Here is a 22,233-nt window from a genome sequence, read left to right on the forward strand (position 1 = left end):
CCTCTCCCTCTCCCTCCCTCTCTCCCTCTCTCCCTCTCTCTCTCTCTCCTCTCCCTCTGTCCTGCTCCCCTGTTCTCACTCTCTCCATAAAAATAAATACCCATTAAAAAAAAAAAAAACTAGTTAAGATACTTCTTCAAATTTGAAGTAAATTTGGTAGATGTTTTCTAAGGAAGATACTTTTTGAGAATTTCACCCATCCCCCAACTTTTTAGTCTAAAAAAATTTCCAACATGAAGTGGAAATGATAGCGCAGTGAACACCTGTGTAGCAATTCAGCAGTTGCTAACGTTTTGCTATACTGCTTTAACTCTGTATATATTAGGTTAAACCATATTGCTGATTTTAAAGATCAAAGACAGATTTTGGCAATCCTCCTTCCACCATGCTACTGCATTATTTGAAAGTAAATTTCAGGCATTGTGATATTTCATCTAAAAACTTAAGCATGTATTTCCTAAGAATAAGGAGACTCTTCTGTATATAACTACAACATCATGATCACACAAGGAAAACTGATAATTCTTAATATCATCGAATATTTAATCTCTATTCAAATTTTCCAATTTGTTTCAGAATTTTTTAACAGCAGCTTCCTCCCTATTGTCCCAGCCAGGATTCAGTCAGTATATTGCATTTGGTTTTAGATCTCTAGTCTTTTTAGCCTAGAATAGTCTCCCCTCCTTTCTTAAAAATGACATTGGTCTATTAAAGTCAGGACAGTTGTCTTGCAGAAGGGCCCACATTCTGGATTTGGGTGTTTCCTGATGCTGTCTTTTAACATCTAGTCCCTCTGTTTCCCATGAACCCAGTAAGGCTTGATTGGATTCAGGTTAAACATTCTTGGCAGGAGGATTTCACTAGTGATCTTGTGTGTTTTCATTGCTTCATAGTGGGAAACAATACCAGGTTGCTGTACTATTACTGAATTTAAGAGTGATTCCCTTGATTAAGTTGGTGAGCAGAGATTTCTCCATTATAAAGGTGTTTTTCCTCTTTGCAAGTGGTTAGTATTTGTGGGTGATTCTTCCATATTATATGGATATTCTTCACAACCTTCCACTTGATGGATTTAGCTGACACTGCTGATCCTTGCCTGAACCAGTTGTTGCCTTAGGGATTCCAAATGATGGTTTTCTAGAGAGCTTTCCCTCTAGCTTTATTAGCTAACATTCTATAACATTCCCTTTTTCTTTTTTGAATATTACAATGGACTCCTAGATTTTTATTCACTTGGTATCTTACAATCATAGTTACTGTTTATTTTTGATGCTCAACATGTCCCAAATTTGGCCAATTGGAGGATGATTTTGTGAACAGGAAACTAGAATCAGCTCGATCTCATAATTCTTATGTTTATTATGAATTGTACTCAATTTAATTATTCAGATACTAAATTTCAATGTGACCAAAATTCCTTAACTATTCGATTTTTAAATTTTGTCTTGGAAATATTTTATATGCCTTTTATCTCTAAGAAGGTTTTTAACTTTGGAACACAGCAAGTGATTCTCCATGGCTTATAAAGGTAAGATATCTTTTTCTTAAACAAGACATTTTTTTTTTAGCAAGACATCTCAGACAACTCAATTCTTCAAAATGTTGTTAGTCTTTTAGTATTCATATGATTTTATATGCAACCAATCATTCTGCTTAGACTAGAATTTCTTTGACTACCTGATTAAATTTAAGCCAAGCACAAGCAAGGAGATGATCTCACCATCTTTTCTAATGCTGTGATCCCATCTCTTTGGGGGGAGGCTATAAAGTTTATCGCGTAAGGCAACTGTGACCTGCAGTCAGTTCTTGAATCATTTCCAAGTTGTTCTCAATGAGCATTATTCTTGGAAGGAGACGCTTTCTGAAGACCAGCCTCTGAATAATTACATTTTAGGTGACAGAACGCCAAACGAAGAGAAGCGTGAAAAACAGGATTTTCAAAGAACCCCGGGTTTGTCCTCCTCTATCTCCTGCTTGACTTCTCTGTACCCAGCAGTTGCACTGCGCTTGGAAAATTGGGTTTTGTCTGTTTCAGTGACAAAAATAGTTGCCATTGTTGTCACACACACAAAAATCTCTTTATTTTCCTTTATTGAAATAAATTACAAATGCTCATTTTCAAAAGAGAAAAAATGATATCTGAACAAAGCACAGGTGTTTAAATTCTCTGTTAATCCTCCTCAAATCCTACTCCAGCAAGTTTGGTGTATATATTTCCATATTGTCTTATATGCACATAGAAATATATAATCTTTATAATTTTTCTTCAAAACGAAGTCTCAAGCTATATGTATTATATATTATTCTGTAACCTGCTTCCTTCATTTCATGGACCTGTATAGTAGATATATTTCCTAATTCTTTTTAATGGGGTTCTAAGTGTGTCCTCACTGAGAAAAAAGGCACAAGATTTTATGGCCTACTTGTTTGCTCTGCTTAGAAAAATTCTACTCTTTAGCAACAAAAGTGTTAACCCGAGTGCTTTACCTTTGCACACACACTGCCTTTCTATGTTTCTAGTGTATTTTGTTATTTTGTATTGTGAGCTCACTTCCAGTGGGGTATTATTGGGTGCATCCTGTGAGGCTTGATTCAAGATTTTACCATACACGGAAGTTTTGTGTTTCTTTCCCGTCAGGTGCTTCAGGGACATTTTCAGCCTGGGCCACATTTTATTTTTTTAATTAAAAAAATTTTTTAAAGTTTATTTATTTATTTTTAGTAATCTCTACACTCAGTGTGGAGCTTGAATTCACAACCCTGAGATCAAGAGTCACATGCTTTTTCCACTGAGCTGGCCAGGTGCCCCCTGGGCTACCTTTTAGATTAATTTCTTTACTTTGGTTTACCTGACTGTGGAGGTAGTATGTATTCAAACCCTGAGCCCACATGAGGATAGGCATGTTCTCAGAGAAGACCTTTTCCAAGGCAGAAGAGCTTCCTTATTTTCATCCTGGGCTAGCAAGTAGAATGTTTTCCTGGACCAACCTTTTACTGAGGGTGTAGCCCTTCATTGCTTTCAGGATTATGGGGAAGTCTGAGTCCGAAATCCAAGCCAACTTCCTGTCCCTGAGCACCTGTCTAAACCAAAGCCCCTTGCTTAAGGCACCAGCAACCTCTCTCCCAACTCTTTCAGAGTAGACTAAACTTGGGTGTCTTTCTTCTTAGTGAAGTTAATACACAGGATATTTGTTAATAATTTATCAATCATTTCTAACTGTTTTGCAGTGAGATGATTAGGTTATTCAGTTCACCATATGGCTGGAAGCAATGAACTAACTACTTGTTGCCTTTGTCAATAAGTTGGATTTTCCCTCCCCCCTCTTATTTTTGGTACAAGTTTATTGAGATGCAATTGAAGTCCAGTACAACGCACATATCCAAACTGCACAATTTGAACAGTTTTGACATATGTATACACCCATGTAACCACTACAATCAATGCAACAAACATTTCCATCATTCTCAGAAGTTGCCTCTATACGTTTTCTAACCCGTCTCTCCCTCCACACCTTTCCCCAGGCAACCACTGATTTGCTTTCTGTCACTAATGATTACTTTGTTTGTAGTGTACTCTTTTTTTGCCTGAATTTTTCATTTCACATAATGATTTTTGGATTCTTCCATGCTATTTTATGCCTCAATAGATCATTCCTTTTTTATTGCTGGGTTGTATTCCTTTGTGTAGATACATGACAGTTTGTTTATCCTATTTACTTGTTGATGGACATTTGGGTTATTTCCAGTTTGGGGCTATTATAAAAAAAAAGCTGTCAAGAACATTCACGCACTGGTCTTTGTGGGAAAATACGTCTTTGTTTCTTTTGGTTAAATGTGGGGAGTAGAATGTCTTAGTCTTGGGGCAGGTATATTTTTAACTTTTTAAGAAATTACACAAATATATTCCAAACTGATTGTACCATTTTACATTCCTACCAGGAAGGTAGAAGAGTTTTGTTTACTCCACATCCTTCCTATTGTTTGACATGCTCAGTCTTTTTCATTTCAGCCACTCCAGTGGCTGTATAACGGTAACTCATTGTGGTTTTAATTTGAATTTCCCTAATAACTAATGATGGTGAGTATCTTTTCATGTGCTTATTGGCCATCTCTATATATCTTCGGTTAGTTGTCCGCTCCAATAGTCCATTTAAAAAACTGGGTGATTTTGGTCTTCATATGGAATTGTAAGAGTTGTTTATAAGTACTATGTACAAGTCCTTTGATAAATGTTGTGAATGTTTTCTCCCAGTCCGTGGCTTGCCTTTTCACTTTCTTAATGGCGCCTTATAAAAACAAAAGTTTTACACTTTTATCAAGTCCAATTTTCTATCTTTTCTTTTATGGTTTGTGGTTTTGGTGTCTCATCTAGGAAATCTTGTTTAATCCACGGTTGCAAAGTTTTTCTTCTAGAAGTTTTATGATTTTAGGTTTACACATAGGCCATTGACCTTCTTTTGAGTTAATTTTTGGGTATGATGTGAAGTAAGAATAGATGTTCAATTTTTCCAAACAGATATCCAGTTGATCTATAACTATTGTTGAGGAGTGCCTGGTGGCTCAGTTGGTTGGGTGTCCGACTTTGGCTCAGGTCATGATCTCGTGGTTCATGAGTTTAAGCCCCCCATTGCACTATGTGCTGACAGCTCAGAGCCTGGAGCCTGCTTCGGATTCTGTGTGTGTGTCTCTCTCTCTGACCCTCCCCTGCTCGTGCTCTGTTTCTCTCCGTCTCCCAAATATACAATAAAACATAAAAATTTGTAACTATTTGTTGAAATAACTTTCCCCTAGGAATTGACACTTTTGTAAACACACACTCAACCAAACAATTGATACATGTATGTATCTATTTCTGGATTCTGTTGTTGCATTTATCTGTATGCCTTTTTTAATACCAAACTGTCTTGGTTTTTGTAACTTTATAGTATTGAAATCAGGTAAGGCAAGACTTCCAACTTCGCTTTTCGCATTCTCCTTCTTAATTCCTTTGATTGGTCTAGATTCTTTGCATTGTCATATACATTTTAGAATCAGTTTGTCAATTTCTACAAAACAGAAATGAAATAAAAACCCTGCTTAAATTGTTATTGGTATCAAATGGAATATAGTTTGCACAAGTGTACTGCCATTTTAAAAATAATGAGTTTTTGGGTGCCTGGGTGGCTCAGTCGTTTAAGCGTCTGACTCTTGACTTTGGCTCAGGTCATGACCTCATGGTTCATGAGATCAAGCCCCAGGATGGGCTCTGCACCAACATTCCAGAGCCTGCTTGGGATTCTCTCTCACTCTCACTTTCTCAAAATAAACAAACATTAAAAAAAATTAAAAATAATGAGTTTTTAATCCATGAGTATGCTGTATCTTTCCATCTATTTAAGTCTTCAATTTTCTTCAGCAAGGTTTTGTAATTTTTAGTGTACAGGTCCCGGTCATCTTTTGCTAGATTTATTCCTATGTATTTTATGATTTTTGGTGATAATACAAATTTATTTTTAATGTGTATTCATTTTTGAGAGACACAGAGCGTAAGCATGGGTGGGGCAGAGAGAGAGGGAGACACAGAATCTGAAGCAAGCTCTAGGCTCTGAGCTGTCAGCACAGAGCCTGATGAGGGGCTTGAACTCACAGACTGTGAGATCATGACCTGAGCTGAAGCCAGATGTCTACCCAACTGAGCCATGCACGTGCCCCATGGTGATAATATAAATGGAAGTTTTGTAAATTTTATTTTCCAGTTGCCAGTGGCATAAAAGAATACAATTGATACTGTATGTTAACCTTGATCCGTGTACCTTGTTAACTTCATTTATTTGTTTAGGGATGGGTTTGTAGAATTCTAATCCTTGGCTCTTTGATATTATCCTAAAGATCTGGAAACTGTTCATTTTTTTTTCAATCTTTTCTTTGTTCTTTAGTTGGGGTAATTGCTTTTGATCTATCTTCACTTTGCTTTGTTATCTACATTCTATCGGACCCATCCAATGAAAAATTTTTAAATAATTTTGGATAATGTATTTTTCTGTTCTAAAGTTTCCAAATGGGTGTGTTTTGTTGTTGTTAATTTCTATTGCTCTACTGAGATTTCTGTCTTTTCATTCATTTCAAATGTGTTTTCCTTTACCTCATGGAGCATAGTTACAATAGCTCCTTTATTTTTTATTTTCTTTTTTAAAATTTGTTTACTTTGAGAGAGAGAGTGTGCACATGAGTGGGTGATAGGGAGTGTGAAGGAGAGAGAGAGAATGCCAAGCAGGCTCTGTGCTGTCAGTGCGGAGCCCGACATGGGTGGGTCTCAATCCCATGAACTGTGAGATGATGACCTGAACTGAAATCAAGAGTTGGACACTTAACCGACTGAGCCACCTGGGTGCCCTATAGTAGCTCCTTTAAAGTCTTTGGTAGTTTCACCATTTAGGTGATCTTCAGGTTGGCATCTATCAGTTGTTTTTCCCTTAAGAATTGATTACATCTTCCTTTTTTTTTTTTGGTTGTCAAGTAATTTCAGATTGTATTCTGAACATTGTCAATGTAATATTATATGGGTTCTGTCTGAGCTTTTTATAATCCTTAGGAGAATATTGATGGTTTTGCTTTAGCAGGTAATCAACCCATTTAGGCTCTGACCTAAGTTCTTCATACCTTTGTGGGCAGTGGTTTAAGTCTCAGTTAATTCATACAAGCTTTTGCTGTACCACTTTGTGTCTGTCCTGCACATATATAGTTCAGGGATTAGATTGTGACTTGTGCAGGTGGTTCATATCTCATTTAAATTCTCAAAGCCTTGGGGCACCTGGGTGGCTCATTCTGTTAAGCCTCTGACTCTTGATCTCAGCCCGGGTCATGCTCTCAGGGTGGTGAGTTCAAGCCCAATGTTGGGCTCCACCCCTCATTGGGCTCCATGCTGGGCCATGAAGCCTACTTAAAACAAAAAATTCTCAAAACTTTTGCTACATCTGTATCTTGCATGCTTGGCTCAGATGGTAGATGGAGCCAATACACAGAATTAGGGAACCTCTTTCTATACTTCATTCCTCTTGGGAATTTTTCCCACTCACTCCACCCCATAGGCTTAACATTTCCTGGTTCCTCTGGATAGAAAAGACACGTTTCTATTGGACTTTTAGCTGCCTATAGCACACATTGCTCTGAAACTGGGTCCTGTCCTCAGGATAAAGCGGCATGAGAAAAGAAAGCAAATGGAAAACTCACCCATACCCCCAGAGCCACTTGCTTTTGTTACTTTCACAGTGTTCAGGTAGTTCCTTCCAGCTCTCATATTTTTGTCAGAGTTTTTAATTGTAAACATTAGGAGGGCTAGGCTATAGTGGACTCACACTGCCATGGCAGAACCAGAATACACTGACCCATTTATTTTTATATGGATGGAATTCAAGGACCCAGAAGAGTTCTGCCAGAGAGCCCATCAATGTGTGCTCCCCTCCCCCCCCCCCCCCCCCCCCCCCCACCAAATTTCCCACCTACTCTGAAAACACATAAACACATATAGGCTTTCAGTGTTCTGGTTTTCAAATGTCATATAATTGTATGAGTCATTAAAAGCAAGAAAATCTTTTATCAATGTTGAGGAGGAGAGTGGTGTTTAGGATTGGCACAGTCAATTTTGTTTTACTTATTTCTAGGTGGAAACCTTTAATTTGGAAGGTAGAGGGCAGCTATATAATTTATTTCTATACTACTTTTTCTTTTGGGGCTAATATATATATATAATATATATACACACACATTCTTTATATGTACATATAATGCTGGAAAGGTGACATAAAAGTGCCTTTTGTTTCCTCGGGATCATTTTGTTTGATTTTAGACTTGTCGCTTTTAATTATTTACCTGATCATCATATCTCTAACTATAATATAACTATGGTATATTATTATGCTTTTGAAAATGGTTATTTATTCCTTGGCTCATAGTGCTTTTTTGGAGCTGATACAATCTATCTGTTAAACATAAGGAGTAGCAGCACGGAGCCAAGAGCTGATTCAGAGAATTATTTTAATATGAGAACTGTTGCCTAGGTAAATAACAGATGCTTTAGAATCATTACAGCTGAAGTGGTCAATGAATAATTTACCTTTATATTTAAGTATAACAGATGAATATTTCAGGCTTACCAAAATATAAAAAATGTCCTATATATCACTAGTTCCTCTAGCTGTTACATTTTAAAGGGAATGCTATAAGCAGACATGAAGATATAGAGTTGCAGCCTAGAGAGTTTCATGAAACAAAATGATCAGAGTAGAATTTGGTTTTCGTAAACAATCCTAAAGTCTATGTATTTATTAAATTCTGATACAAAATGTGTTAGGTCTTTGAACTGGCAAACTCGGGCAGGGAAATCTTGCGGAAGCATCTTTTTCCCCATGAGATTTTCTTTTTAAATTTATATTCCTTAAGTGGAGGCTATTCCCACATTTCTGGCTTTCTAGTGGGTTCTGACATTTTATTCTGAATGTTGTACTTAGCTAGAAGCAGGAAATAAAGAAATCTATTTTCAACTGTAAGGGGAGTTTTTTTTTTTTATTGAAAATAATCTTTTATGATTACAAATACAGTATATGTGTATTGTAGAAAATTTAAAAATACAAATAAGCAAAAAATAAGAATATGAAACACTATTTTTATTATTCAGAGAGGATTCCTATGTACCTTTTGTTGTATATCCTTCCAGATCCCTAGCCAATTATGCATATATATGTATTTTGGTTCTTAGAATGAAATCATACCTTACTTGCTATTTTGCCACTTGATTTTTAAAGTGAGAGGTCTCTGCCTTCCCATGTAAACGCATTTATATGTAATATCTAGGACACATTTACATTTCCTCAAGTGTTTAGAGGAACTTTTAAAAAAATTTAAAAATTCAAATAAATAAATACAATTAAAAAATTAAATTCAAAATCAATCCTTGATAAAAGGATGTTATTCTAAATATTTGCCTAAATTCAGTTGATTCAGAGCATTCATGGGAAGTCTTTAGTAGGCCTAATGGTTGAAATTGATAATCATGTGGTGAATCTGTTGTATGGATTGATTGATTCTGATCATAGCTATAGAGTTACCAAAATCAAAGATGAACTTGTGCTCTGGTGAATTCAGAGACTGAAATGACACCCATTCTGTCAAGAAGTTCCTAATAGGAACGAAAAGAACATACAATGTGAAGAATGTAACAGTCCTTATATTTGTAGCCTTTGCTTTCTTTTGCATTTCTTTATGTAATGTGTGAATAAGGTTTACGAAGTTAGACTCTTTGGAACGGACCCGGTGATTTGCTGGCCACTAGCATTTATCCCATAAATGACTTTTTTGAGCTTTGTCCCCTAAATGATATCCCATGTTAGGAAAGAGTTACAGTTATTCCCCCAAAGCCAAAACTAGGCCAAGGGAGAAACATTCTTTCTCCAGAATCTCATTAGTTGATATTTAGAGGAAAGGATTTAAGAGGCTGAAAATATGGCTCATTGCCTAAGACACACATATTTTATTCTTAAAAAACAAATTTGTGGAAGATAGCATTGTAACATTTAGATAAATGTGCCTAATTTTCTGTTTGTCCTCACACCCAAGTTTTAAAGTTAAAAGTTATTTAAAACCTACACATTAAATAAAATTAAAAAAAAGGCAAATCAGGGTGCCTGGCTGGCTCAGTCAGTTAAGGATCTGACTTCCGCTCAGGTCATGATCTCATGGCTCATGAGTTTGAGCCTCACTCAGAGCCTAGAGCCTGCTTCGGATTCTGTGTCTCCCTCTCTCTCTGTCTCTCCCCTGCTTACACTCTGTCTCTGTCTCAAAAATAAGGCAAATCAACATTACTCTACTAATCAAACAATTCTTAATATTTTGATGTGGTTCCTCTAAGTATTTTTTCTATGCATATGCCATAGTTGCTATCCTATACATAAAAATATGTATATGTATATACACATATATACACATGCTTATATATAAACTTATATATAAGTATATACTCTATATATGTAAGTGTGTATATATTTATATATATTTATATATGTACTTAAATGCTAGATAATATTTTATGGTTGTATTCAATAGTTTATTTAGCCATTCCTCCCATGATGGAAATTTATCTTATTTCTATTCAGGACCCAGCAACTCTGGCCCACCCACCAACTGTGCCTGAGATGCTCTTCCTTCCTTTTCCCACCCGTTCTCAGGGCATGTCTCCAGAATCCACATTCTAGACTGTTCCCTCAAGGAGCTTGATCTCAGAGGTCAAGCTTCATTTTGGCTCTCTTGCTCTGCTCTACCCTGATGTACTTGACATTTTGAACTGTTCCTTCTGGTAAGGCTAACTTGCCAGGAAGCTGAACTTTAATTCTCTGTTAATTTTGCTTCTAACCCTGTCTATATTTTCCCAGCTAGTCCTAGGTTTATAGAGCTTGGCTTGGGCCAGAGCACAAGGCCTGAGCTCTCCACTGGATAAAAGTCAGGGTGGCAGGGCAAGGCCACTAAATCTCTGGTTTGTGCCGATTAAAAATGACTCTGGGATGAGCAATTTTTTTCATAAAATTTCCCCTCATACTTAGGATTATTTTTTTAGGATAGAATCCCAGAAATGGAATTACTAAATTAGGGATTATGACTATTTTTAAAGCTGTTAATATTTATTATCAACTGAATATAGCTAACATTTATTAACTGCTTCTGAGACATTATCTCATTTACTTCTCACAACAGTCATATACATATCCTCATTATGGATAAGGAAATGGATGCATAGAGAGTGTTTAACACTACAGTGCATTATTTTGAGCTATCAAAATGGCTGTCATTGTTTATTATAACTCAAAAGGCAACAATAGGCTTTGTTAATGTGTTTGCCTATTTTTGGTGGAGGGGGGAGTATGGTAACAGGAATGGTTGGTTAAATAATTTTGTTTCTTTTTTAAAAAAATTGTTAAAAATGTTTACTTTTGAGAGAAAGAGAATGCAAGTGGGGGAGGGACAGAGAGAGAGGGAGACACAGAACCCAAAGCAGGCTCCAGGCTCCGAGCTGTCAGCACAGAGCCCGACACGGGGCTCGAACTTATGAACCATGAGATCAGGACCTGAGCCAATGCCGGACACTTAACTGACTGAGCCACCCAGCCACCCCAATGACGTTTCTTTTTAAAAAGTAGTTGTGAATTTTCCCTTGAGCATTATTTGTACAAAGGTTGTCAGATTTATGAACACAAAATCAGTTTTAAGCCAAAAGATAAACAGGAGGGCTCATTGTTGAATTATTCATCAGCTATTTCAGTACCTTCCATGTGCATAGCACTGTGTTAGGAGCTATGTGGATGCTGAGCTAGAATGTGGGTTCCATGAGTGGAAAAGAGGAGAGGGATTCTGTCTACTTTGTTCAGTGCTATATTACAGCACCAGGACGGTGCTTGGCACACAGTAGGTACTCAAGAACTATTTGTGGAGTGAATAAAAATGTGTTCATCATTTTTACCAGTTAGGATTTGGTTCATCAGTGAGTGACAGAAACTTCAAAATAACAAAGACTAGGGGCACCTGGGTGGCTCAGTCAGTTAAGTGTCCAACTCTTGGTTTCAGCTCTGGACATGATCTCACTGTTTCGTGCGTTCGAGCCTCATGTTGGGCTCTGTGCTGGCAGTGCAGAGCCTACTTGGGATTCTCTGTCTCCCTTTCTCTCTGCCCCTCTCCCACTCGTGCTGTCTCTGTCTCTCTCAGGATAAATAAATAAGCTTAAAAAAAATTTTTTTTTTAAGTAACAAAGACTTAAGCTGGACGGAAATCTATTTCTTACATGAAATTAATCTAGAGGAAAACAACCCAGGCAGTTAGGGAAGGCTCATAATATCATCAGGGCCCAGTGTATCCACGTCTTACTGCTCTGTATTCTCTGGCATCTGACTTTCACTTCAGGGTCCCAGCTGACTGCTTGAGCTCCAGCCATCACATCAACATTTCCAAGAAAAAGGAGAAAAGAAGAGCACGCTTCCTTTCTTGAAAGGCACTTCCTGTAAGTTGCACACAGCTCTTTTATTTATCTCACACTGGCCAGAACTTAATCACATTGTGACTTCTAACAGCAAGGAGGCTAGAAAATGTGGACTTTGTTATGGCTGGCTATGTGCCCCAGGTAAAATTGGAAGTCCATTACTCTGGAAGAAGGAAAAAATGTATTTGGGGACAGCTCGCAAGATCTCTTGGTAGTAAACTTAAATCTTCTTAGGAGATGAAGCCATATACACATTAAATTTTAAATAATCACATAAAGGTTTTATATTATTGAAACCAAACAAGTTGTATAGATGATAGGAAGCACAGAAAGAATACAGTTAAAAACAGCATCGTGGTTGAGGCGTGGGCCTGGATACATGGAGGGTAGTGGGCAAATTGGAGGATAGTCCAAGGGCAGCAGATGTTTTATATTATGTAGTGGTGGTAAAAATAAAAAACGAAAATTATGGTGGTTATGAATAAAATTCTGCTTTTGATCATCAAGAAAAGGTCATAGTCAAGGTTTCAAAATCAATATATTTTATTTAAAGGGTACTTTTATTTCCTTTAAACGAATTTTTAAAGTCATGTTACTTGGACTTCTCCCTTCAAGCCTCCTGCAATTCTGCTGTGTTTAATCAGTGGTTCTCCAAGGCCTCAATTTTCTTTATAAGGCTCCACTGTTCTTTTGTGGGGCACAGTACTCTTAGGGAACTCTTGCGGCCAATGGAGATTTCTCCCAGAGTTAGGGAACTGTAGTGTCCCTGTTCAACAACTGCTGTCTCAAAAGTCCCTAATGTAAAAAAAAGGGGAAAAAATTGTTCCACATATTTAGAGCCTGGATTTCTTTCTCTTAACTTATTTAAAAAATTATACATACGGTACCCATTCATCAAAGAATTAGAAAACATGGGTGGGCAAAATGACATTCATCAAAGAATTAGAAAACATGGGTGGGCAAAATGAAAAAAATAACCTATAATTCCACTCTCCAGAGATGACCACGGTTAATATTTTTTATGCCTCAAAAAATATTCACATAAACATTGATTTAAAAAAAAATACTGTCAGATCAATGTTCACTACACTTTCAGTTTAACGATCTAGCGTGAACTCTTTTTTGGTCAGTAAGTATAACTGCATCATCATTTCAAAAGGCTACATAGTATTTTGTGGGGGCAATGTGGAAAGCCCAACTTTCAGTGATATGAAATATGTCTGTGTTCCTTTTCATCAGGAATTTAAGAGAACTGCTTACTTACAGGAGCAGACAGGGAGCAGAAGGCTTCAAAGAAGGTCATCAGAGAAGGTTAGTTTCACGCTTGCCTGAGGGTGAGAGACTGAATCTAATACCTGGACAACTGGTCGCTCCCAAAGGAGGCCCTCTGGAGGGGTGGCTATCAGTATTGCTCATAGCCTGGGGCTCCCCCAGGAAGCAGCCTGGAGCCCAGGTGAGAGCCTGTTTGGAGGCAGATGGTGCTGGAGAAGTCATGTCAGGCCAGCTGGTGTTCTGTCAGCAGACCTCATTTGTTGGATCCTTCCTTTTTCTCCAACTGGCGTTAGGGGGTCAGAGCTCTGTCGCACTGGGTGTAGATTTGTGCCTTCTTTGACTGCTACCTCATTCCTCAGTTACCTCACCCCCTTATTCACCAGTTGCTCACATTCGGCTACCAATATCTGGTGTACATTGAATGCAATTACTTCATGAGCCAGGAATGTGCAAGCGCTTAAGTCTTCCCACTCAGGAGCCTCTAGAAATAAAACTCAGATTAGGTAGCAGCTAGGGTGGGATAATCAAGTACATTTTTTAACAGTGACATAATAACTTTCCTCAGTGATTTCCTATTGTTTGAAGGGGATCATTATCTCTCTGTGAAACCACATCTGACATTGAGGCTGAAGTGAGTTGCTGAAATGCTGGTCCTTACCTCTGAATGGTAAGAGCCCACCTGCCTCCATCTAATGGGCTTTGCACCATCAGGGCACCAAATGGATGCTGGGCGCTTACAGGCTGCCCTGATGTTGTGCACTGAGGGACATGTCTTATAATATGAGAACTGCACCTGAAATAGATTCTGCTCCACAAGACCAAACTTGTTCTTTCTAGAGGATAAATGACCTCAGGGATCATTGGCTTTTAAGTGTTATAAATTTTTATGACATTATGAAAGAGATGGGGCTGCAATAAATCACTCAGAATTAACTATTTCCATTTTCTGGATAATGGATTGGGTGTAGTGTCTCAGCAACTGTGGGTAGACTACAGAGGGGAGTCTAGAAATAGGACACAAAATGTGTACAACAAAATTGTCCAAGTAAGCCATGTTACCTCTCCCCTGATATGGCTGATTATTTAAATAGAAGTTCACTGCTCAGGAGCAGTGTTAATCATTGATGGGAAATTAAATGAAAATAAAACCTGGTTAAGTTCTTAGAGGATCCCAGAATGGGAATTTGGAAAGGTAAGGGTAGCCTTAGGCTAGATAAGCTGGGGAAGTAACTGAAGATAAAAACAGAAGAATTCCGGGGGGATTAATGCAGAGATATAAACTTGAGGGAAATAAAAGAAAGAAAGGAAGGGAGGAAGGGAAATAATTGCAGATATAACTGTTACATGGTATGGAAATAAAAATGTTTCAAAATGCTAAAAATGGTTTTTTAGGTAAAAGAGCCAGAGTTGGAGTAGGTTTCACATGTTAAGTAGAATTCTGCATATTCAGAAGGATCCTTTTTATTTTTTTGGTAAGGGAAAATTCAAAGACTGAGAAAGATGCCACATGTTTCCAGGGGACAGTCTTTTGGAGGTACGTTGCCTGGAAGCTATTCTGTCTATTAATACTCATGGAGTTAAAATAAGTAGCTTTTTAAAGGGGAATTGAGATCAGGGACTAAGGGGAGTCTTGTGATTTGACAGTCAAGGCTATTGGCCACTGGGCTATGTGTCCATAGGTGCCAATGCTGAGAGAAACAAAAAAAGTCTGAAAACAGATGAGGAAACAGAACTAGAGAATCAGAAAGCACTTTGTTGAAGGTTACACTGCTAAAACTATTGGCATAGCAAATTCCTTGATGATTTAGATATTGGTAAGGAATCCAGTGACTTTGGGATAAGTTGTGGATCAATCAGCAGAAGGCAAGTAGGTAGGATGTTTTAGGCCCAGACAGTGAGATGTACTTTATATTTTTCTCAGCTTCTGTGAAATGTTGGCATCGAACAGGTGGTTGTAACCCTAGCAAAGGCTGGGAAAGGGGCCATGGCTGTGCAGTTGGGAATGTTGAGTTGGGTGTTATCATCCAAGATAATGGACCAGTCACCTAGGTAGAGCTAGCTAGAAGTATCAAATCCTCAGGAGTCGTGAAGCTTAAGTGGTGGTGGGTCAAAGACGGAAGAGGCAATATCTGGGATAGAGTCTCCAGAAAGGGTCAAATGGTCAAATGCTTTAGCATTTTGCTGTTAAGAACTTCTTTCTGCCTTGCCCTGTACCTGGGCCTTGTCAGTCTTAAAGCAGCGGTATTTGGAAGCAGCTGTTAAACACAGATGTTGTACTTGTGAGAAAAAGTTTGCAAGTGTCAGAAAATAGTGAAGTCAACCTAAGCAGAAGTAGCTATTATTAGGAGACAAGGTGCCTTGGGATCTTGGGACTAGCCTAGAAGCAAAGACTGGAAGCCTGTTAGGCCTTTCTGTCTCTAGTGTTTGTTCCTCTCTGTGTTTCTGCTTGGTGTGTTGTGAAACAACCTTATTCTAATCGGCACTGTCACCACACCAGTGGAATACAGTGTCCAGGCCTGCACTCCGAGTTGGGAGGGGACAGCATGAAGTCTGTTCGAAGGGGAGCCATAGGTACGATTGAAGAGCTAAAAACAGTTAGGTCCGAGAGGAGAGGCTAAAGGACTGGGAATAATTCATTGAGAAAAAGTCCACAATTCAACAGCAAATCATCTTAAGTATATGATAGATTATCAGTGTGAGAAGATGGCGACAGACTGACTGTTCTTTGTCTTCACTAAGGATAAACCAGGAGGGAACAGACTTGAATCACAGCAAAGACGGAATCAGGCTGGATGAAAAGTAGGAGGTAGTGGCCGTGGAGGCTGCAGGCATCTTGATGGCTTTTGGGAGAAAGTGGAGGAGCTCTTCGGACAAATGGGTGATTCTTGTCTCTCTGGAATGATGTTTGCTCTGTCTTCAGGCAGGGTGGTGACCTGGAAGGGCCTGTCAGCCCTTAGTTTGGGGACAGATTGTTTGTTGGGTCAGAGAAGCTCTTGTTTTGTCTGGCCACTGTCTGAAGGGACTTCTTAAGCTCTTTGGTATTTTCTCAGGGTTACAACCATATTGTGCCATTAAATAATTTTCTACCTTCTGTTCATTAGTCTCAAGTTTCAGTGTCTAGCTGACAAAGTACATTTATGTTAGACTTTTAGGTTTGGGACATATGTTGCTGTTTACTTAGAAAATGATCAAATAATATGACGTCCAAGCTGCTTCCTGCCTTCAGAGCATCCAGCAACTATTTCACAGATATGAGACTGAAATGCTTATTTTTTTGTTTTCAATCATATGATTTAATTTTTAAAATAAAATTAATTAATATATACTTCCCAATTGCAAAAGAAAAATGACTTATATCTCCTCCTCTTAATTCTTTAAACTCAACATTTACCTTATTCAGGTACATGTGATTTAAGTATACCGCTCGGCTCATAAAGTGAAGGTGTGGGGGGGGGGGTGGGAGTAACGTTTGGTGATGAAATCCTCAAAACTAGCTTTGAATGTTGGCTGTCTTATGCATTCAACGGAAACCTTCAGATGATAGCAAAAAGTCCATTGAAACTTGAAACTTTCATCTAGTACTTATCAAGAAAAATGTCTTCAGATGTTTCCCAGCCAAAGACACCATGGCAAAAAAAAAAAAAAAAAAAAAAAATTACAATGAAAGAGGAGTGTTGTAATGGGTTGTTTAGTGCCTAGAAAGTCATTAGAGTAAAACTCAACCTCACATTTTGATTCCTCTCCCGGACCCATTCATCTCTCAACTGCAAGTCCTTCTCTAGGTTGCTGGTGTCTCTGACCAGCTGAAAGTAGTTTAATGGTGAGCAGGATTCTTTTCTAGAAGAACGAAGCTGTCACCAAAAATAAGTCCTCAGAATAATAATAAACAACATCTGTTGCTGATAATTACCCACAAAATTTGTATGCACCACCCATTTTGACACCGATAGACTGTTTTGCTTCCAAATGGACGTCAATTTAAATCACGCTTTATAATGCCTTCTCTTCTATTCTGCTGACTTCCTCGCCATTTTAGTCCTTAATGATAGAAACTTCATATCTATCACAAGTTGTTATGGACCCAATATTATATTTACTTCCATTTTGTTTTATTTCTCTGTATTAGGTTTGGGTGAGATTCCAAAGAATTGTGTGCAGAGGTGTGCTAGGGTTGCACAGCACCCATTACTCAGGGGAGACATATCTTTGAAGACAGGGTGCTGCTTGAACCCACCAGCTGCCAAAAGGGTCAGATGACAGGGGACGGCAGAGGCGTCAAGGCAGCCTGGGCTGCTGCAAACGGCTTGTGTGGTCCAGGAATGTATAGTGGACCCAGATCTAAGAGGCTAGGGAAGTGTCTTCCCTTTGGGGTGGGCAGGCAGTGAGAGGCCAGAGAAAAAGTCAAGGGCACGGTGAGGCTGCCAGAAGTGGAATTCAGCCATCTTTTTTGTTTTGTTTTGTTTTTAATGTTTATTTATTTTTGAGAGAGAGAGCGAGAGAGCGTGTTGGGAAGAGGCAGAGAATCTGAAGCAGGCTCCAGGCTCTGAGCTGTCAGCACAGAGCCCCATGTGGGGCTCGAACTCACGAACTGCGAGATCACGGCCCGAGCAGAAGTCGGATGCTTAACCGTCTGAGCCACCCCGGCACCCCACAGTCATTTTTTTTTTTGGATGAATAACTGATGTTGGCATCGGAGATCTGGCTGCTACTCAGGCCATGTCTGCCCTTACAGGCCTTCACCCAGAAATCTTTTTAGAAATGTTGGTACTCTCATTAGACAGGGCACTTCATACTAATTTCAGATTATCTCCAAGCACTAGTCTTAAAACCGTCAAGCTTCTCTTGTTTTTCTTATGATAATGTTCTTTATCCCGGTACCAATGGTTTCCAGCTTACAATCTGACTTAAGATTTTTTGACTTCATGACGGTGCAGAAGTGATTGCGCATTCACTAGAAACTATACTTCGAATTTTGAATTTGGATCTTTTCCTGGTCTAGAGATATGTGGCACCATACTCTCTTGTGATTCCGGGTGGTCACAGCCAGCTGTAGCTCCCAGTCAGCACGGGGTCACAAGGGTCAACGACCCGTACACTAACAAGCATTTTGTACCCATACAGCTGTACTGTTTTTCACTTTCAGGACAACATTCAATACATTACCTTGATTGTAGAATGGGCTTTGCGTTAGCTGTTGGTTCAGAACTGTTGATTCTGAGCATGTTTAAGGTAGGCTAAGCTAAGCTATGATGATCAGTTGATTGCATATATTAAGTGAATTTTCAATTTATGTTTTCAACTTACGATAGGTTTTTTGGGATGTAACTCCATCATCAGACAAGGAAGATTTGTATGACAAGATTTTGCAAGTGGCCCAAGGCAAAAACTGAGTGCCAGGTCTCCAGTATTTATCCAGCCCTATATCCCTTGGGTGCAAGGCCATCCTGGGAGTTACTTAGGTACTCTCCCTCTCCCTTATCATGCTTAGGCTTTGCTTTCAGTTAGGCACCCCAAATCTAAGAGTAAGGGTCCTTTGAAAGCAACTCCTGTCCTATGTAAAGTAAGTCCATGGCGCTATGAATCTATGTGACTTGCCCACATTCAGTGAGGGAAAAGCATACATGTTCACCCAAAGTGAGGCTGTCTTGATACATTATACTTTAGATGGCATACATTCCCTTGATTGGTTAAAAAAGTAAAACTAAGGTGATTACTTTGTAAACATTTTTACAACAAATAGAAATGCACATTTTTGTGCATGTGTTTCTCTCAGCAGGGAAAAGGGGGCAGATGTCATGTAGCCATTGAAGCAATAGTGCTTTTCCTGAGTCCCCTGGTAAGGGGAGACAGTATTCACGTCCTACCATTAAACTGTGCTGTGCTGTTAGGGTCTGTTGGCTGTAAGCACTGAGGACACAGAGTGAAATAGGAGTGGGGGTGGGTGAGTGGAAGTGATTGGCAGAATCCTGAGGTAGATATGCTTAACTTTAATCTCTTCCTGACGTCTGTTTTTAGATTCGCTAAAGAAAGAAGCTTTGAGAGGGAGAACAATGCAGGAGAGAGAGCATCTTGTTAAAGAGGTGTTGGGGTGATGAGGTCAGATGGCTTCAGGAGAGCAAAGGATTTGTTCCTAAGGTAGGGCTGGTGTACTTTCGGGCCACCTATGGGCTTATGAGGAGTGAGCCAGCCAGCCCAGAGACAAAGCAAAATGAAACAGGGAGGACTGTGGGAATCCTCAGCAGTTGGACTGACCCCCTACTGCCTGACCTTTCAGGTCTGGTTCTTAGCGCAGTTGAACTCAAACATTCTAAGTCGCTGGTAGCATGCCTTCCCAATTTGGAGCTGGGGAGGGAGGGTTGGTCAGAAGAGGAGTCAGGAAAGTCAACATTCCAAGTTCTGGAATAAGTAGAAGACAGCCTTGCTACCCTGCATAGTGACAGCTGAAAATCCCAAGGGAGACTTCTGTTTGGGCGTCATGACCTTTCCTGTCACATCTCAACATTCTGGCAGGCTGTTGGAGAGACTTGTGCGACAGGCTCACCTTTCAGCGGGCCTCCATCACACCACAGACTGCAGCAGGGAAGAGGCAGGAGAGAGAAGAGAGCTGGCCCCTGCTTCCTAGACACTTTCGTTCCCCAGAGTCGGGACCAGGTCGCAGAGGTCACCAGTCATGCGGTAACATCCTGATGATAAAGTGGAATGCCTCTCCCCTAATCCTCTGAACGTGGTCTTTGCATGGATTATTAAAGAAAGGATGTTTATCTCACTTGGGCCATCGTCCACACACATCCCAGCCCCTTTTCCCACTCCCTCGGCAGAGACACCTGCCACAGTTAGAATCCTGGCATCCTCAGGGGGAGCTCTTGATTCTTAATTATGCAGAAAACCTCTCTCTCTCTCTCTCTCTCTCCCCTTTTAAAAATGATAAATGACTTAGGAGAAGCAGGCACAACCATGTCTTCTCAGGATTGTTTAGTAGGAGATGTGGAGGTAGAAATATGATGGATTGGATTCGAATTCGCTTACCTCTGACAAAGATAAATTGTCACTAAAACCATAAGGTTGCATATTTTCACAATCAAGCCCATTTCACTTTTGAAACTAGGTGTTCTCTATAGGCTTTTTGTCAGCAACGGAAAAGGAATGGGGTAATAATGATCAGATTAGAGAAATCTCATTAAAAGCACTAAGGCAGTTGGTTTGCTTGGTTGAAATATTTGGTTAAGCTGCTTGTCCCGTTGCTTCTCTTGCACCAGGAAGAGTGAGAAAACCACTGGTGCCTGTGGCCACCATGATAATGAAATAGACACATACCTGTTGTGGCAAGCATCATGTTTTTCCACAATAAATTGAAAGTGGCTTCTGTTCACATTATGTAAAAAAATACATTTTGAATATATTTTTATAATACTCAGATAAAAACAATGGACTTGTCATGGGCAACATTTTCTCAAAGATTATATATTTATAATTACTTTAATGCATAGGCTACGTCTGAAATAATATGTATAAAACCTGATAAGTTTGGTTGCCTCTGTGTCAGGGAACTGGATGATTGTGGGAATGGGCTATTATTAAATAATTTAAAAATGACCTATTAGAATATTACCTATGAAAATGAAAATTAAGGGGCTCCTAGGTGGCTCAGTCAGTTAAGTATCTGACTCTTGATTTTGGTTCAGGTCATGATCTCGTGGTTTGTGGGTTCGAACCCTGTGTCGGGCTCTGCCCTGAGAGCACAGAGCCTGCTTGGGATTCTCTCTCTCTCCCTCTCTCTGTTCCTCCTCTACTCATGCTCTCTCGTCCTCTCAAAATAAATAAATGAACATGAAAAGAATTAAAGAAAATGAAAATAAACATGAAAAGAATTAAAGAAAATGAAAATTTAAAAAATTTCTCTTAAAATATTTCCTTTATTGTGAGGTGAACACCAGGCCCGCTGGTGTGCTTTGTCTGTTAATGTGCATGATCTATCCATAGTATACATTCACCTGCCCTGGCTGGTGTTGAAGACAGGTGCAAAGGCATAGGCACAGGGGTAGCAAAGGGCTAACAGAAAGCCAAATCTATCAGGTTCATTGTCCCATACCTCCCTGGAAGGGCCATGATTGTGATTGGTTAGAGACTGCTAACTCATGTTAATTTAAACATGAACTTAAGATCAACCATCTTTTATTATTTATCGTATAAATATGCTATCTGTTTAGAGCAGGACATTTAGACATGTGAGAAATAGAAGTCACCCATAATCTAGCTACTCAGAGATCATTCTTGCTAACCCTTCGAAATATATCCATATGTATCTGTAAAGGCCGTTTCTATGTTTATCTGTTTCCATATATGGCTGTGTCTGTGAGTGTGGGCATGTGTGAAGCTGCCAACTAAATTCCCCCCAAGGGCCAGGCAGATAAATGTGTGAAATCAGCTGGATATAAGGCTAATTAGAGACTGACAAGCATTATGCCGAACCGGAGCACTTACACTTCGCCTAAAGATATTCAAAGTTTCAATAATATGTGGCCACATACAACAATCTGTAGGCTGCATTTAGCTTGCGGGCCATCCGTTTCTTTCACAGCAGGTAATCAGGGTTATTATTTTCTTCTCTATCCTTTCAGCGATATTCTGTGTGTATGTCCATATTGTATACATGCAAAAACACATAAATTCATGCTTTTTCCCACTTTTTTGTAAAGCAAATGATAACATGTCAGTTGCAGTTTTAACTCCAGACTCAGTTGAGCCTTTTGGTTGACAGTTTGTTGTCTTGTCTGCATGAACACTTGTTACCTCTCTTCTGATCATCTTCTATGTTCTTCTTGGTCCTCTTCCAAGAGTTTAGGGTTTCTGGGGCACCTGGGTGGCTCAGTCGGTTGGGCGTCCCACTTTGGCTCAGGTCACGATCTCGTGGTCCGTGAGTTCAAGCCCTGCGTCAGGCTCTGTGCTGACTGCTCAGAGCCTGG

The 22,233-nt window shown here is 39.3% G+C and overlaps 1 long non-coding RNA gene across 1 annotated transcript; it reads left to right on the forward strand.

The window, feature by feature from the left end:
• Positions 1–11,740: 11,740 nt before the first annotated feature.
• On the forward strand, positions 11,741–16,603 carry LOC121031834 (uncharacterized). The gene is made up of 2 exons (XR_005790919.1): positions 11,741–12,019; positions 13,238–16,603. It is a non-coding gene; the product is annotated as an uncharacterized LOC121031834 (long non-coding RNA).
• Positions 16,604–22,233: the final 5,630 nt, after the last annotated feature.

This window comes from Herpailurus yagouaroundi, unplaced genomic scaffold (assembly GCF_014898765.1).
Source record: "Herpailurus yagouaroundi ecotype Mexico unplaced genomic scaffold, PumYag 141, whole genome shotgun sequence".
NCBI classification, from domain to species: Eukaryota; Metazoa; Chordata; class Mammalia; order Carnivora; family Felidae; genus Herpailurus; species Herpailurus yagouaroundi.